The sequence below is a fragment of the Balaenoptera acutorostrata genome, chromosome 5 (assembly GCF_949987535.1).
Source record: "Balaenoptera acutorostrata chromosome 5, mBalAcu1.1, whole genome shotgun sequence".
Classification (NCBI taxonomy): domain Eukaryota; kingdom Metazoa; phylum Chordata; class Mammalia; order Artiodactyla; family Balaenopteridae; genus Balaenoptera; species Balaenoptera acutorostrata.
Window position 1 is genome coordinate 67,756,479 of NC_080068.1, and position 17,107 is coordinate 67,773,585.

At 36.0% G+C, this 17,107-nt stretch overlaps 1 protein-coding gene across 17 annotated transcripts in view; it reads left to right on the forward strand.

Moving 5' to 3' along the window:
* Positions 1 to 17,107, forward strand: part of CLOCK (clock circadian regulator) — a 136,586-nt gene that overhangs the window by 48,427 nt on the left and 71,052 nt on the right. For all 17 annotated transcript variants that reach the window (XR_009008436.1, XM_057547312.1, XM_057547310.1 and 14 more), the window contains one exon: positions 17,012 to 17,103. The gene's annotated coding sequence lies outside the window, so the exon portion shown is untranslated. The remainder of the gene's footprint in view (positions 1 to 17,011; positions 17,104 to 17,107) is intronic.

Below are 17,107 nucleotides of genomic sequence, written 5' to 3' on the forward strand. Positions count from 1 at the left end.
ATTTAAACAGTGAATTTTATCTTAAGTATAAATGTAGATATAAAAATTTTAGTGAAGAAAAAATAGTTTATGGTGGTAGTTCTGTAAATAATCTGTGGTTCAGAATGCATCTAAATGTATTTGAACTAGTTTTCAGATGGTTGTGAACTTGCTTGACCTACTTGGCTGCACAAAAGCAACCTGGCAGTTTACTCAAGTTTTCATAGGTCAAAACAACTGTCTTTTTTATGAAGTGTTTACACTGCAAGAAGAGGAATATTCGTGGCCTTGAAAATTGACATTTTTTTGGTTGTATTTTATATGGATCTGGTGGCCTCACTGATGAGGTGTATGTCAAAACATTGTCATTATATTTATACATATTAATTGTAAGTTATTAAATAGTTCATGAGCTGACCCTAAACCTATTATTTTCGTAATAATACTTAATCAAATTTCTTAACAGGTCCCTGTAGATTTATAGCACTAATGAAATTCTGTACTTCTTTTGGGTTGATATAATTCACTCTCTTTTTCTGGAGATCCATCTCAGAAATTTACATACACTTGCCTTTTAAAAACAAAACATTCCAGATCAGGAAACTTGCTCAAGCCTCTTAGATAGCCTCATCCACCAGAGGGCAGAGAGCAGGAGCAAGAAGAACTACAATCCTGCAGCCTGTGGAACAAAAAGCACATTCACAGAAAGATAGACAAGATGAAAAGGCAGAGGGCTATGTACCAGATAAAGGAACAAGATAAAACCCCAGAAAAACAAACAAAATGAAGTGGAGGTAGGCAACCTTCCAGAAAAAGAATTCAGAATAATGATAGTGAAGATGATCCAGGACCTCGGAAAAAGAATGGAGGCAAAGATCGAGAAGATGCAAGAAACGTTTAACAAAGACCTAGAAGAATGAAAGAACAAACAAACTGAGATGAACAATACAGTAGCTGAAATGAAAACTACACTAGAAGGAATCAATAGCAGAATAACTGAGGCAGAAGAACGGATAAGTGACCTGGAAGACGGAATGGTGGAATTCACTGCTGTGGAACAGAATAAAGAAAAAAAGAATGAAAAGAAATGAAGACAACCTAAGAGACCTCTGGGACAACATTAAACGCAACATTCGCATTATAGGGATCCCAGAAGGAGAAGAGAGAGAGAAAGGACCTGAGAAAATATTTGAAGAGATTATAGTTGAAAACTTCACTAACATGGGAAAGGAAATAGCCACCCAAGTCCAGGAAGCGCAGAGAATCCCATACAGGATAAACCCAAGGAGAAACACGCCAAGACACATACTAATCAAACTGGCAAAAATTAAAGACAAAGAAAAATTATTGAAAGCAGCAAGGCAAAAACGACAAATAACATACAAGGGAACTCGCATAGGTTAACAGCTGATTTCTCAGCAGAAACTCTACAAGCCAGAAGGGAGTGGCATGACATACTTAAAGTGATGAAAGGGAAGAACCTACAACCAAGATTACTCTACCTGGCAAGGATCTCATTCAGATTCTATGGAGAAATCAAAAGCTTTACAGACAAGCAAAAGCTAAGAGAATTCAGCACCACCAAACCAGCTCTACAACAAATGCTAAGGAACTTCTCTAAGTGGGAAACAAAAGAGAAGAAAAGGACCTACAAAAACAAACCCAAAACAATTAAGAAAATTGTCATAGGAACATACATATTGATAATTACCTTAAACGTGAATGGATTAAATGCTCCAACCAAAAGACACAGGCTTGCTGAATGGATACAAAAACAAGACCCATATATATGCTGTCTGCAAGAGACCCACTACAGACCTAGGGACACATACAGACTGAAAGTGAGGGGATGGAAAAAGATATTCCATTCAAATGGAAATCAAAAGAAAGCTGGAGTAGCAATACTCATATCAGATAAAATAGACTTTAAAATAAAGAACGTTACAAGAGACAAGGAAGGACACTACATAATGATCAAGGGATCAATCCAAGAAGAAGATAGAACAGTGATAAATATATATGCACCCAACATAGGAACACCTCAATACATAAGGCAACTGCTAACAGCTATAAAAGAGGAAATCGACAGTAACACAATTATAGTGGGGGACTCTAAAACCTCACACCAATGGACAGATCACCCAAACAGAAAATTAATAAGGAAACACAAGCTTTAAATGACACAATAGACCAGATAGACTTAATTGATATTTATAGGACATGCCATCCAAAAACAGCATATTACACTTTCTTCTCAAGTGCGCACAGAACATTCTCCAGGATAGATCACATCTTGGGTCACAAATCAAGCCTCAGTAAATTTAAGAAAACTGAAATCATATCAAGCATCTTTTCTGACCACAACGCTATGAGATTACAAATCAATTACAGGGAAAAAAAACGTAAAAACTGCAAACACATGGAGGCTAAACAGTACATTACTAAATAACCAAGAGATCACTGAAGAAATCAAAGAGGAAATCAAAAAATACTTAGAAACAAATGACAATGAAAACACGACTATCCAAAACCTATGGGATGCAGCAAAAGCAGTTCTAAGAGGGAAGTTTATAGCAATACAAACCTACCTCAAGAAACAAGAAAAATCTCAAACAATCTGACTTTACACCTAAAGAAATTAGAGAAAGGAGAAAAAAAAAACCCCAAGGTTAGCAGAAGGAAAGAAACCATAAAGATCAGAGCAGAGATAAATGACATAGAAACAAATAAATCAATGGCAAAGATCAATAAAACTAAAAGCTGGTTCTTTGAGAAGATAAACAAAATTGATAAACCATTAGCCAGACTCATCAAGAAAAAGAGGGAGAGGACTGAAATCAATAAAGTTAGACATGAAAAAGGAGAAGTTACAAGAGACACCGCAGAAATACAAAGCATCCTGGGCTTCCCTGGTGGCGCAGTGGTTGAGAATCTGCCTGCTAATGCAGGGGACACGGGTTCGAGCCCTGGTCTGGGAAGATCCCACATGCCACGGAGCAACTGGGCCCGTGAGCCACAATTGCTGAGCCTGCGCGTCTGGAGCCTGTGCCCCGCAACGGGAGGGGCCGCGATAGAGAAAGGCCCGCGCACCGCGATGAAGAGCGGTCCCCGCACTGCGATGAAGAGTGGCCCCCGCTTGCCGCAACTGGAGAAAGCCCTCGCACGAACCGAAGACCCAATACAGACAAAAATAATAAACAAATAAATAAATAAATAAAAAAGAAAATCCTTTAAGAAATACAAAGCATCCTAAGAGTCTATTACAAGCAATTCTATGCCAATAAAATGGACAACCTGGAAGAAATGGACAAATTCTTAGAAAGGTATAACCTTCCAAGACTGAACCAGGAAGAAATAGAAAATATGAACAGACCAATCACAAGTAATGAAATTGAAACTGTGATTAAAAATCTTCCAACAAACAAAAGTCCAGGACCAGATGGCTTCATAGGTGAATTCTGTCAAACATTTAGAGAAGAGCTAACACCCATCCTTCTCAAACTCTTCCAGAAAATTGCAGAGGAAGGAACACTCCCAAACTCATCCTATGAGGCCGCCATCACACTGATACCAAAACCAGACACAGATACAAAAATAAAAGGAAAATTACACACCAATATCACTGATGAATACAGATGCAAAAATCCTCAACAAAATACTAGCAAACAGAATCCAACAATACGTTAAAAGGATCATACACCATGATCAAGTGGGATTTATCCCAGGGATGCAAGTATTCTTCAATATATGCAAATCAATCAATGTGATACACCATATTAACAAATTGAAGAATAAAAACCATATGATCATCTCAATAGATGCAGAAAAAGCTTTTGACAAAATTCAACAGCCATTTATGATAAAAACTCCAAAAAGTGGGCATAGAGGGAACCTACCTCAACATAATAATGGCCATACAAAACAAACCCACAGCAAACATCATTCTCAATGGTGAAAAACTGAAAGCATTTCCTCTAAGATCAGGAACAAGGCAAGGATGTCCACTCTCACCACTATTATTCAACATAGTTTTGGAAGTCCTAGCCACGGTAATCAGAGAAGAAAAAGAAATAAAAGGAATACAAATTGGAAAAGAAGAAGTAAAACTGTCACTGTTTGCAGATGACATGATACTATACATAGAGAATCCTAAAGATGCCACCAGAAAACTACTAGAGCTAATCAATGAATTTGGTAAAGTAGCAGGATACAAAATTAATGCACAGAAATCTCTTGCATTCCTATACACTAATGATGAAAAATCTGAAAGAGAAATTAAGGAAACACTCCCATTAACCATTGCAGCAAAAAGAATAAAATACCTAGGAATAAACCTACCTAGGGAGCCAAAGACCTGTATGCAGAAAACTATAAGACACTGATGAAAGAAATTAAAGATGATACAAACAGATGGAGAGATATACTATGTTCTTGGATTGGAAGAATCAACATTGTGAAAATGACTATACCATCCAAAGCAGTCTACAGATTCACTGCAATCCCTATCAAATTACCAATGGCATTTTTTACAGAACTAGAACAAAAAATCTTAAAATTTGTATGGAGACACAGAAGATCCCGAATAGCCAAAGCAGTCTTGAGGGAAAAAAGTGGAGCTGGAGGAATCAGACTCCCTGACTTCAGACTATACTACAAAGCTACAGTAATCAAGACGATATTTTACTGGCACTAAAACAGAAACATAGATCAGTGGAACAGGATAGAAAGCCCAGAGATAAACCCACTCACCTATGGTCAACTAATCTATGACAAAGGAAGCAAGGATATACAATTGAGAAAAGACAGTGTCTTCAATAAGTGGTGCTTGGAAAACTGAACAGCTACATGTAAAAGAATGAAATTAGAACACTCCCTAACACCACACACAAAAGTAAACTCAAAATGGATTAGAGACCTAAATATAAGACCGGACACTATAAAACTCTTAGATGAAAACATAGGAAGAACACTCTTTGACATAAATCACAGCAAGATCTTTTTTGATCCACCTCCTAGAGTAATGGAAATAAAAACAAAACTAAACAAATGGGACCTAATGAAATGTAAAAGCTTTTGCAAAGTAAAGGAAACTACAAACAAGATGAAAAGACAACCCTCAGAATGGGAGAAAATATTTGCAAATGAATCAACAGACAAAGAATTAATCTCCAAAATATATAAACAGCTCATGCAGCTCAATATTAAAGAAACAAACAACCCAATCCAAAAATGGGCAGAAGACCTAAGTAGACATTTATCCAAAGAAGACATACAGATGGCCAAGAAACACATGAAAAGCTGCTTAGCATCACTAATTATTAGAGAAATGCAAATCAAAACTACAATGAGGTTATCACCTCACACCAGTTAGAATGGGCATCATCAGAAAATCTACAAACAACAAATGCTGGAGAGGGTGTGGAGAAAATGGAACCCTCTTGCACTGTTGGTGGGAATGTAAATTGTTACAGCCACTATGGAGAACAGTATGGAGGTTCCTTAGAAAACTAAAAATAGAATTACCATATGACCCAGCAATCCCACTCCTGGGCATATACCCAGAGAAAACCATAATTCAAAAAGACACATGCACCCCAGTGTTCTTTGCAGCACTATTTACAATAGCCAGGTCATGGAAGCAACCTAAATGCCCATTGACAGACGAATGGATAAAGAAGATGTGGTACATATATACAATGGAATATTACTCAGCCATAAAAGGAACGAAATTGGGTCATTTGTAGAGACGTGGATGAATCTAGAGACTGTCATACAGAGTGAAGTAAGTCAGAAAGAGAAAAATAAATATCGTATATTAACGCATATATGTGGATCCTAGAAAAATGGTACAGATGAACCAGTTTGCAGGACAGAAATTGAAACACAGATGTAGAGAATAAACATATGGACACCACAGGGGTGAAAGCAACTGGGGGGTGGGGTGGTGGTGTGATGAATTGGGAGATTGGGATTGACATATATACTCTAATATGTATAAAATGGATAACCAATAAGAACCTGCTGTATAAAAAAATAAATAAAATTTAAAAATTTAAAAAAAAAAAAAACAGGAAATGACAAGAAAGTAATACCAGAGCAGAAAACAAGCTCTTCTCTGAAAACCAGAAGGGGAGCTTCTGTCTTCTCAATCCTGAAAAAAAAAATTAAAAAAATGAAACATTCCAGGAAGGCTGGGATTGATCAATCTTGTTTCAACATTTGTTTGATACTTATAAATTATGCCATTTTTGTATATGGTGTAGCTCATTAAGTAATTGTCCAAAAGGGAAAGTATGCTGTCATATTCATTTGGACGTTAAAACTTTTGCCATTCAGAAAAGCATCCATAGAGCCTGTTGCTTATAGCAATCAAGTTTGACCTTCAGTTGCAGTTGAACTCATGCAACTGGAATTCTCATCTACATTATTTTTCAATTCCCTTGAAGAAACATGAAAGGAAAAGATAGTTCAGATAGTTATAAACTTCTGACTGGTGATATAGTCTTTTATCTGTTGATAGATCAAATTATTTATTGTTTATCCCCAAAAGATACTTTGTGTTCACCAAAGAGATTTCTTGGGTCATGGGATGTGGTAGGCAGAATAATGGCCTTTCAAAGATGTCCATATCCTAAGTTGCCAGAAACTGTGACTATGTTAGGTTAAATGACCTTATAATGGGAAGATTGTCTTGGATTATCTGGGTGGGCCCAGTGTATCAGAAGGGTCTTAATAAGGGAAGAGGGAAGCAAGAGATGGCAACCTGAGGAGGACTTGGTCTGCTGCTGGATTTGAAGATTGAGGAGGAGATCCATGAGCCAAGGAATGCAGGCAGCCTCTAGAAGCTTGTAAAGGCAGGGAAACAGATTTTTCTGTTCAAGTTTCTAGAAAGAAATGCAGCCCTGCTGGCACCTTGAGTTTAGCCTAGTAAGACCTGTGTTGGACTCTGACCTACAGAACTGGGAGATAGTAAATTTGTGTTGTTTTCTTCCATTGAAGTTGTAATAATTTGTTACAGCAGCCACAGGAAACTAATACATGGTACCTCTGTTTAGTTTTTCACTAACATGAGTTTTACATGTTGGTTAATTGAATCGTAATGTGAATGACAATGTGATTTCCTGCAAAGATCAGTTTTAGTTTAGTATATTAAGACGTCATTTGTGTTGATAATATGCTGGACACTGATGGGCAGACCTTTGTGTACCCAGGGATCTTTATTTTCTACTTCACAGGAATGGTGACATGTTTAGTGTGGCCAGAGAATAAGGAGTATGTATACAGTGAAGGTGGAGTGGGAGATGAGGCTGGAGAGAGAGAATGAAGCTAGAAAGGAAAATTGGGGTCTTATAATGTGGGCAGAGCAAGTGATCTTCAGAAGCCTTGGTTTCCTTCCACCTGTTCTTTAATATTTGTATTATTTGCGCCTCTATTAGTAAATGCTGTAAATAAGTTGGAATTATAAGACGTTTTTATTATCAGCTTGACTTTAGCTGTATTAGAGTTGTAAGCAAGTTGCATTGTGCCACAGAATGGCTCATGGAATGGCTTTTCTATATGTTAAATATACTAAGGAATCAATGGCAAAAAGGAAGCCTAGAGTTTAGACAAACATGAAAAAGAATTAAGTGTTTCTGATAAGGAATAATGAACAACCTGACCAACAGAGACTGTTGCTAGATGTCCCCTGACCATCTCAGATAAGCTTGCCTTACTCCTTCGTACCTTTTATGGGATGAGAAACTGTAAGGGCTCAGCAAAGATTAGGAGGCTAGGACAGGTTAAAAAAAAAAAAAAAGACATAGACATAAATAAATAAATTGGAGCTATATGGCCAGTTAGAAAAAAATGCTTGTGGTTTTTTGTTTTTTGTTTTTTTTGATGGGTTTGAATCAAGCAGATCACATGCTATCCTAGCCCTTGTGTGAGATTCAGAGAGATGAAGTGCTTGAAATTGAAAATATGGAGGGGGCGTGTGATTATTGCTAATGGTGAATTCTAGAGTAACTCCAGGGGAATGAGTGGGAGGTAAGCGCAGGATTGTTGGAGGAGAGATCAGGGAATTGACTGGCCAAGATTTTGGGAGGATCATTTATGTAGATATCAAAATCAAAAACAACGACAAAAGAGGTATTGGAGAGAGACAGCCCTCAGAAAAAGAGGGCTGATTCTGGGGGTTTATGAATGCTTACAACAAGCAAATGGAAATAACTGATATAGTGTGGGGGCATGAGATTCAAAGCTGGGGGGTTTAGGGAGGGAGAGAAAGAATAATTCAGAAATGACAATGAGGCCCTCACACCAGGGCCTTGACATATGAGACATGGGAGAGAAGAACAGCTGTCACTTGAAAGGCCTGGAGATAGAGCAGAACTCCTGGAGGAGAGCAAGAGATCTGTTGGTGCAGGAAACGTGAAGCGAGTGTACAACAGCAATATTCAGGAAGTAGGATATTTTGCTAATGGTATACTGTGAGTTCCAGAGGACACAATGAAAGGATTTTGGAAATTGGGAAAGAAAGGGGAAAGGGGTCAATGTGGGGATATACAGAGTATATAGGGACAAGAGTCTAGGTGATGGGGGGTGACCTGAGAGTCTTGGGCCTCTCCTGGTGACTGACATAAAAGGAAAGTAGGGCATAATGGCATTAGTCCTGGTGGTTTCCTAGGTAGATTATTGTAAATATGGAGGGAGAGAGGGTTTGGGAAAGGCAGATTTATCAAGAGCAGCCAGAGATTTTAGACCTGTATTAAATTTCTGTTGTCATAGAACAACAAACTTAGAAACTACCACAAACTTAATGGCTTAAAACAGTACAAATTTATTATCTTACTGTTCGGCAGCTCAGAAGTTCCACAAGGGTCTCATTGGGCTAAAAGCAAGGTGTCAGTAGGGTTGCATTCCTTTCTGGAAGCTTCAGAGGAGAATGTTTCCTTATGTTTTCAAGCTTCTAGAAGCTGCCCCTATTTCTTGGCTTGTGGCTCTCTTCTTTCACCATCAAAACCAGCAACACTGCATCCTTCTGACTTTTCTGTCTCACAGCTCTCTGACCACAGCCAGGAAAGGTCCTCTGCTTTTAAAGACGCATGTGATTACATTGGACCACCCAGATAATCCAGCATAAACTACCCATCTCAAAATCTTTAACCTTGATCGCACCTGCATAGTCCTTTTTTGAAACATATTCACAGGTTTCAGGGATTAGGGCGTGGCCCATTTAGTGGGGCCATTATTCTGCCTACCACAGGGTCCCGTCTTTCTTCCTGTGGATACTAGTGTGATGAGGCCTAGTGCAGGGTGGTATAGGTTCAGGGTTACGGTACCTGGTTCAGTGTGTAGTTCACATTGAGACTCAGCCTTGGGCTCTTCCTGCAGCTTCAGATCTTTTATGGGGCTCATTTGAGGCTGGGGACAGGCTCAGGCCTCAGTCTCATCTCAAAAAAGGGTTAAGGTGCTCATGTATCCTGTGGACCAGATCAGTCCATCACATGAAGAGGGAGCTCAGACGTTATTTGAAGAAATACGTTAGTTGAATAATTGCAGTAGTCTTGCGTGCCACTAAGAGAGCTGTATTAATTTTTCAGTTTTTGTTTACTTAATGAGGCTTCAAAAATACCTCACGTCTAGACATCTGACAGTCTAGAATTTTGGTAGCATTTGATGTTTGTCTTGAGCCAGCATCTTCTTTGGTTCTAAGAGGTCTGGTTCATGAGACTTTGGTGTAGGGTGTGTTTCTTGTTCTTACTGTCAATTTTAAATTTAAGTTGGTCTTAGAAACTGCTGTAGAGTCAAGAATGTTTTTCATCTTGCTAATATTTTATATAGAGGTGGACTAATGTTCCCATTCGGTATTGAATAAATTGAGAACTACTGTTAAATTTCATCTTTACTTATACGTTAAATAATTAATTTTAAAAGTATTTCAGTCTTTTTTTACAAGTTAAAATTGTTCTCTTAGAAATACTTACCTTTTTAGCTATAGTACAAACAGTAATCTGCAGAAGCAAGTTTGAATTTTTCATAAATGGTGATAAATATAGTTAAGTATTGTTGGGTTTTTTATTATACCAGTCAGTTAAATTTCAGCACTACTTTTAATTAATGTTAATAGATCCATCAGTCCCAGAAAGATCTGTGATATCAGATTGAACTAACCTAAATTCCAAAGTAGGTCAGTGGGTCAATAGGTTATTAGGTTAGAAAAGGGTTTATTGTGGTTTCCATTTTTTAAGCCCAGGTTCTTGGGTTAAATCTTTTTAATGAATAATTTAAAAATTATCAATAATTAGATGAAATTTAAAGTTTTTTCTTTAAGTTACATGAACAGTACATAGGGAAATAGTCTCTGTTACTCATGTTTTTTAATAGTAATGTGTTACTTTGTTACTCATGTTTTGTTCTCTGGAATGGATAACATGTATCTTAAGTTTTTATGGTAGCCAGGGCTCTAGTATTGGACAATTAAAAGAAAACAAACATTAAAAAGGCAGCAGTTAAGTTTTTCTGATTATAAAATAATACATGTTCTTGGAAAAATTTTAGAAAGTGCTAAAGAAAAACTAAAAATGGAAAAAATCCATAAGCAAATTACTCAGGAATAACAACAGTTGGTACTTAAACATATTTGGATTTATGTTTGATACATTTTATTTTATTTTTTTTTTAAAGATGTTTTTTTGGTTTTTTTTTCTTTTAAATTATTTATTTATTTATTTTTGGCTGTGTTGGGTCTTCGTTTCTGTGCGAGGGCTTTCTCTAGTTGCGGCAGGTGGGGGCTACTCTTCATCGCGGTGCGCGGGCCTCTCATTATCACGGCCTCTCTTGTTGCGGAGCACAGGCTCCAGACGCGCAGGCTCAGTACTTGTGGCTCACGGGCCTAGTTGCTCCGCGGCATGTGGGATCTTCCCAGACCAGGGCTCGAACCCGTGTCCCCAGCGTTGGCAGGCAGATTCTCAACCACTGCGCCACCAGGGAAGGCCCTATGTTTGATACATTTTAATGCCACTGTTAACTGCTGTTGGATGTTTAAATCTTCCAAGCTTTACTATTTTAAATAATAGTGCAATGAATATAAAACTTTGGCTACATCTCTGATTATTTCCTTTTTTTTTCAAAATGAAATTACTAGGTCAAAAGACGTAAGTGCTTGAAGTTATTGACACTTCTCACCAAACTTTTTTGAAGAAAGGGAGTCCTAATTTACTCTCTTAAAGCATTGTTCAGTGTCTGTTTCATATCTCCATCACCAAACTTATCAAACTGTTATTAAATGTAATAGACACTTTAGAGTCATTTTCTTTTCCACAGTGCAGTGTTGACATTGTCAACTTCTTAAAGCACTCTTTTCCTTTAATTTTAGTGACAAATAATCCTTCCTGGCTTTCTTCTATATCTTTGGTCCTTTTCCATCTAGTTGATACTATTATTAACACTAATCATACTTAAAATTTATTGAGCATTTGCTGTTTTCTATATACTGTCCAAATGTGTAACATAGTTAATCCTCAAAAGAACTCTATGTGGTAGGTACTACTATTATCTTCATTTTAGAAATGAAAAAAATGATGCACAGAGATTTAGTGACTAGTCTCAGACTCACAGCTAATAAAGGGGCTGGTCCATAATTCACACCCAGGAAATGTTTCTAGAGCCATTTCTTTACATTGTTTTTCTGCCTCCTCCCCATTTTACTAGCTACTCTTCTGCCTGTCTGTAAAATATTAATTTTTCATCAGGTTTCAGTCTTAGCCTTTTTTTCCCTAATTTTATATGTTTTTCCTAGAGAAGCCCATCTAATCATTATCTTTAATTTACCTATTTACATTGATGGCTCCCACTTTACATCTTCACCCAGTTCTTTCCTGAATGCCAAACCCACATTTCCAACTGCCTACTGGACATTTTTCCTCTTGCATGTCCCATAGATATCTTAAACATAACATGTCTAAAACTGAATCCATCATTAAAAGTGTTTGTGAGGTATTTGCTACATAGTGATTAAGAGCATAGTTCAGGCTAAACTGTCAGGGTTCCTATCTTAGCTTTACTGCTGATCTTGGCCAGCTTACCTGTTCTCTTTGTGTTTCAGTTTCCTCATCTGTAAAATGGAGATAATAATAGAGCCTACCTCATATGATTGTTGAGTCTTAAATGAGAGAAAACTTTGGAGAGTGCCCAATACGTAGTAAATGTTCAATAAATGTTAGCCACTGCTTTCAACACCTTTCCCTCCAACTACCCTCCAACTTACTCCTCCTGTGTTACCTATCAACCCACAGATGTGTCCAAGCCAAAATCTGAGTGATATTCTTGACTGCTTCCTGCCCCCAGCTTCTGTTAATCAGTCACCAGATTCTGTCTAGTCATCTCAGGATCTATTAAAATTCCTATATTTCTTTCTATAATCTCTGCTTCTATATTATTTTACCTGAACTATTATAATGCTCTACTTCTACTAGTCTCTCTAATTCTAGTCGAGCCTCCTTCCATTCCATTCTCTGTGTTGTAGCCAGTATGATGGTTCAAAAGAACAAATGTCTATTAATGTCACTTTCCTGCTTAAAACCTTTCAATGTCTTTGTTGAGGGGGCGGGGGTGTTGGGAGTTACCTTCATGTGACCTTTCACGATCTACTCACCTCACCATTATCATCTCTTACCACAACCTCTGTTACCCCCTGTCCTTAGGTTTTTGCCCTAATCATAGGAAACTACTTGTAGTATTCTAAAATCACAGTTCCTTCTCATGTCTTCAGACCTTTGCATATACTGTTCTTTTGGTATAGATCAAATTTCTCTATCTCTTTGCCTGGTGAACTGTTATTTTATTCTTCACATCTCAGCTTACGTATATCAGTTCTCCAGGAGGCTTCTTTAACTTCTTTGTCACTCCCAGTGTGTTCAGAGAGCACTTTGTGGGTTCTCTGGGAAGTGCCTCAAATGTAGTGGCTGTGTCTATTTCACCGTTTCCAAACTACAGTCAGCGTCGTATCAGACACTTACTTGTATTGGTACTCAGTAAATATTTGCTGAATGATAAATATATGAAGTAGAATTTTTAAGGAATCACTAATATTTAACTATAATATGTTTTTACTTACGTTTCTTTGATTTCTAGCCAGGAATAATTTTTACATTTATTAGCCGTTTGTTTTTTTCGTGGCTCCTCATTTAGTTATACTCTTTGTTGTTTGTTTGTTTGTTTTTAGCTGGGTTTTAACCTTTTTTCAGATAACTTTTAGAGACCATTATATGATAAAAATATTAACCTTTTGAAGTGCTGCAAATATTTAAGCCTTTTATTTTGGTTTTAAAGGGGGAGTTTCCATTTGTGTTTATCTGGTTAATAATTGGTATCCCTATATATTATATCCTTTAGTCTTCACAACAGTTGCCTTAAGTAAGAAATCTGAGGCTTAGGATAACTAAGTAAATTGTCCAAAGATTTTCATCCATGCTTTTCTGACTGTAAACTCATGGTCTTAACTTCTATACTTACTCCTCCAGCATGCTGGATTTGTTAGGTGCTTTAACTCTGACGAGTAACTCGATCCCAAAGTACTTAAAACCAAGTAGGACACTAGGATCTGCATCTGAATTTTGCTTCATGCACATTTTAGGAATTAAGTTCTATTGCTCTGGTGTTTTTGACTCAGACTTCTTACTTTTATTTGAGTCCGTAATCTCCAGGGATTTTTTTGTTGTTGCCATAAAAAAAATCCCTTTTTGTACTCAAAAATACCCTTTTTTTTTTTTTGCTATCAAAAATATCCCTCCTTCTTGCTGTCATATTACATATATAGCAAATTCTTGGTTTTTAAAAAAAATTCTAGAATGGACATTGGATGGGTCAGAAGCAAAGTATGAGGGTAAAGTTTTGCATTAACTTTGGTGTGGCAAGGTTGGGTTGGTCTTGGTTAATTCAGTTATTCACAATGATTATTGAGTTTTTAGTATTTGTCAAATATTCTGACAGGTCCTAATAATAGATGAATAAGTGAAGCTTCACTCCTGCTTTGAAGGAGCTCATGATTTAGAAGAATGTTAAAAATGAGAATGTTATAGTGATATCTCAGTTCTACAATGAGAAATAGTAAGAATACAGCAATTCCTGATTTTCCTTGTTAGTGAAAGAACATTTCTATACGAAACTGACAAGTTCCTGAAGTTCTTTCCACACCAGAAATTTTACCTTTTGATTAAATTTATTCCTAAGTGTTTTATCCTTTTGATGCTGTTATAGATGACATTGTTTTCTTAATTTCCTTTTCAGATTGTTTTGTTTTTAGTGTATACAGAAATGCAACTGAGTTTTGTATATTTATTTTGTGTCCTGCTATTTGATGTTTATTAGCTCTAACAGTTTTTTTTTTGCTAGACTCTTTAGGGCTTTCTACATATAAGATCATGTCATCTGTGAAGAGACATAATTTTACTTCAAACTTTCCAATTTTGATTTCTTTCACTTCTTGCTTAATTGTTCTCGATAGTACTATGTTGAATAGAAGTAACGAGAGTGGCCATCCCTGCCTTGTTCCTCTAATCTTAGAGGAAAAGCTTTCAATTTTTCGCTATTGAGCATGATGTTAACTGTGGAGCTTTTCATATATGGCTTTTATTATCTTGAGAAAATTGCTATCTATCCCTTGTTTGTTTAGTGTTTTTACCATGAAAAGGTATTGAATTATGTCAAATGCTTTTTCTGCATTAATTGATACGATTGTGTGATTTTAATACTTTGTTCCTTAATGTGGTGTATCACATTAACTGATTTTTGTATGTGGAACCGTCCTTGTACCCTAAGGATAAATCCCATTTGGTCATGGTGTATGATCCTTTTAATATGCTATTAAATTTGGTTTGTTAATATTTTGTTGAGGATTTTTGCATCTATATTTATCAGGGATATTGTAGTTTTTACTTGTGGAGTCTGTCTGGCTTTGGTGTCAAGGTAATGTTGGCTTCACAAAATAAGCTTGGAGGTGTTTCTTTCCCTTCAATTTTTTGGAGGGGTTTGAGCAGGATTGGTGCTAATTAATTCTTCTTTACATGTTTGGTATGATTCTTCAGTGAATGTTTGGTCCTGGCTTTTCTTTGTTGGGAGGTTTTTGATTACTGATTCAATTTTCTAATTAGTTATAGGTATGCTAAGATTTTCTGTTTCTTCATGATTCAGTCTCGATAGGTTCTATATTTCTAGGAATTTATCTGTTTCCTCTAGATTATCCAGTTTGTTGGCATTTAATTGTTCATGATAGTTTATTATGATCCTTTGTATTACTTGGTATCAGTTGTAATGTTTCCTCTTTTTGTTGTTCTTTGCTAAAAACACATTTTTCTGCTGTTTTATTTATGCTCTATTTTGTTTCTGCTTTAATCTTTATTATTTCCTTCCTTCTGCTAACTTTGGGCTTTTTCTAGTTCCTTGAGGTATAAAGTTAGGTTCTTTATATTTGACATCTTTCTTCTTTTTTAATGTAGTATTTACCACTATAAACTTCCCTCTTAATGATGCTTTTGCTGCATCCCATAAGTTTTGATGTTTTGTGCTTTTGTCTCAAAATATTTTCTAATTTCCATTTTGACTTCTTCTTTGACCCATTGATTGTTCAAGAATGTGTTTAATTTCTACATGATTTGAATTTTCCAGTTTACCTTGTACTACTGATTTCTAGTTTTATTCCATTGTGGTCAGAAAAGATATTTGATAAAGCATTTCAATCCTCTTAAATTTGTTAAGACTTGTTTTGCTACCTGATGTGATCCATCCTGGTGAATGTTCCCTGTGCATTTAAGGAAAATGTGTATTCTGCTCCTGTTGGGTGGAATATTCTGTTAAGTCCATTGGTCTGTAGTGTTGTTCAAGCCATCCGTTTTCTTGTTGATCTTCTCTGTCTAGGGTTCTGTCCATTATTGAAACTGGGGTATTGAAATTTCCTACTGTTACTGTGTTGTTGTCTGTTCCTCAGTTCATTTCTGTCAATCTTTGCTACAAATATTTGGGTGCTTTGATGTTGGGTGTATATATATCTATAATTGTTATATCTTCCTGATAAATTTGACCGTTTTATTATATAATGTCCTTTTTGTCTCTTGTGACAGTTTTTTACTTAAAGTCTGTTTTGTCTGATGTAAGTATGGCCATTTGTGCTTTCTTGGTTACCATTTGCATAGAATCTGTTTTTCCAGTCTTTTAGTCTCCGTGTGTCCTTAAATCTAAAGTGAGTCTTGTAGATAGCATGTAGTTGGATCTTGTTTTTTTAATCCGTTTACCTACTTTGTCTTTTGACTGGCAACTTTAATTCATTTGCATTTAAAGTAATTACTGACAGGGAAGGACTTACTGTTATTTTGTTCATTGTTTTTGTCTGTCTTGTAGCTTTTTGTCACTTTTTTCCTGTCGTGTCTTTGTTTGTGTTTCATTGTTTTCTTTTAGTGACATGCTTTGATTCTTTTCTCATTTACTTTTGTGTATCCTGTATAGATGTTTTCTTTGTGCTTACCATGGGTCTACATAAAACATCTTATAGATTTAACAATCTATTTTAAGCTGATAACAATTTAACTTCAGAAACTCTGCTCTTTTACTTCACTCCCCCCACCACACTTTATCTCTGTCAAAAATTGCATCTTTTTATATTCATTATATATGAGTATTCATTAACACATATATGTGTGTATTCATTAACATATTTTTATAGCTGTACTTATTTTTATACTTTTGTCTTTTAACTTCTATAGTAGAATTAAAAGTGATTGTTGTAATTTTTTTATTTTTATTTTTAAGTTATTTTCTTTTAGAGACAATTTATAGAGTTTAGCATTTGTTATATATTGGTTTGGCCAAAAAGTTCATTTGGGTTTTTCCATAAGATATTACAGGAAAACCCAAACAAACATTTTGGCAAACCCAATATATTTTTGTGACAAAGTTATAAATTTTGTTATGTTTCAAAATTATTTTGAAACCTTTTTCATGATAAATGTCTATATAAGTTGAGTAAATCTAACACATTTTTTTCTTGTTTAAACAGAATTCTGAGACTGATGGTCAGCCATACAGAAGAATACATTGAACTTACAGTTTTCTGAAGAATCAGTTCAAAAGATCCCCAAAATACAAAAGGTAA